Below are 2216 nucleotides of genomic sequence, written 5' to 3'. Positions count from 1 at the left end.
TTCCCCCTTCTTGCGTGAGGTTTCGCAGACATCTGGTGGACCTTTCCAACCAATCTGGCATACCTACCCAGACTTGCCTGAATCTAGCAGTCACCAGAACCATAAATCAAGTTAAAACCCCTGTACAAAAATATAGTATAGGATGGGCCATCATGGTAACTCACCCAGTACTATTTGCAGCTTCTGTGATTTTATGATCGCTAACATAAATACAGTCACTTTAGGGCTGTCCACATCTACCTGGAGTATTTGTGAAAACAAATGAGACCATGTTGATTCCTATGATCATTTTCATAATGATGGTTTGACTTCATGAAGCATGAAGTCAAACAGTATATGTGAGCTGCAGATGGCAGCGGGAAAGGTACAAGCTAGAAGAGCAGATGTTTTAAAAAGTCAACAATCTTGAAGGAAAAATACCTTCCCTGGCAGTGACCATGCTTCTGAGTCAGATGAGGGGTAGAGGTGGGGCACTTTCCCTGGAGACAGTGATCTGCAAATGCATTGTTATTTGACTATCAAACCATGCTGAAGTTTATATTGATATAATGCAAATTACTAACCTGCCTGTGATCAAATCAGCTTGCTGTTTTGGTTGAGCTGCAGCAGCTCATGGTAACCAAAACAAGTTTTGGAGAAGAAAAACATGGTGCTCCCTTTTTGAGGCATAGAAAAGGAAAAATAGCAAATGATTCAGCTTTTTTTTTTTATATATATATTTCCTGTAGAATATTAAACTACCTTCTGTTGGGGAATGGAGTTTAGGGTATGGAGTATTTGTCACCTTGGCTCGCTATGTTTGTCTATAAGGCCAATGTAAAGTTCTAAGATCATACTATCTAAAAGTGAGATACATTGGGCAATAGCATATTCCAAATACCAGCAAAGTTCATTAAATAAAGGTTATTACAGTACCAAAAGAGGACTCTAATCAAAAGCTTGTGTTAATCTCAGGCATGTGGCTCATCTGCTGCCATGCAGTGCCTTACACGTTCCTTAGGAGCCCAGGCCGGAAGTGAAACCAGCTGTGGTGCTGCCTCCATGGAGAGTGTGATCTGTTGGCTCAGGTTTGAGGAGGCGGGGAAAGGGGAAGTCAAGTGCTAACAGAGGTAGATCTATCACTACCATTGGGCCCAGGAAGAGGCTGTCCCAAAACAGACCTGTCTTCCTGTCTATCTCTTTCTCACTGTTTTTTCCCTCACTCTCAACTTAGCAGATTGGAAAAACAGATTTTCTTCCTGAGAATCCCTTACAGTAGAGAAAATAAAATGGAATAGCATTGCTAAGAGAGTCACTTAAAATGGAGTCAGGAGGCCATTGAAGACGTGGGGCCTATGCATATTTTATGTATCAGCTCTTGGAACTATTGTTAAGTTCCTGAACTATTGCTAAACTTCAGCTCAAGCGCAATGAACATCCTGGATCAATGATTGCCTCATAGATATATATGAATTTTACTTCCTCCTCATCATGGTGACAAGACCATCTGCATTCTTCACCTTGAAAGGAACCAATCCATTCTGACAACCAGCACCCTTCATTTACATAATGGGCCTGACCAATCCCAACTAACATAGCCAATATCCTTCACTTACATGGAGGACCTTAATGAGAAGAGCTCTGATGGTTTTGCCCTTTATAAACCTTGCCTTTCTTTGTTGCCTTTGGAGCACAATTTAGGTTGCTACCTGAATCTGTGCCCTCTATTGCAGTCCCACCTTTGCTCAAATAAATGCTTTTTATTTTTTATTACAGCCTATGTACTTTTTTAAATACCTTCTTGCAAATCTTTCATAGATCTTTTTTTTTTTAGTTTTAGCAAGCCTAACACACTGCTATGATTTGTGATTGCAATGCCCTATTATATAACCTGAGGAATCATTGGATTCCACGGTCCCCAAATTGGTTTGCGCCTAAAGCGGCACTAGTTACCTGACAGAAAGATGGGGAGAAAGAGGAGATGGAAAACTGCTGTTCTTTTTGTAACAAGCCTTGTAGAACTTTTGCCTCTTAGAACTGTATTTGTAACTTTGATAAAAATAAAAGTTATATTTTAAAAAATTTGGTAGATGAGCTGAATAGAAGGGACATAACTGAAAATAGAATTAATGAACTTACAAGATTAACCCTAAGGATTCTCTCAAACTTAGAGCTAAAGAACTAAAACAAAAAAACAAAAACAAAAGAAAGGTTAAGTCACATGGAGAATAAAGTCA

The sequence above is a fragment of the Pteropus vampyrus genome, unplaced genomic scaffold (assembly GCF_000151845.1).
Source record: "Pteropus vampyrus isolate Shadow unplaced genomic scaffold, Pvam_2.0 Scaffold113, whole genome shotgun sequence".
Classification (NCBI taxonomy): domain Eukaryota; kingdom Metazoa; phylum Chordata; class Mammalia; order Chiroptera; family Pteropodidae; genus Pteropus; species Pteropus vampyrus.
The sequence above is the reverse complement of the archived record's forward strand: the minus strand, read 5'-3'. Positions refer to the sequence as shown.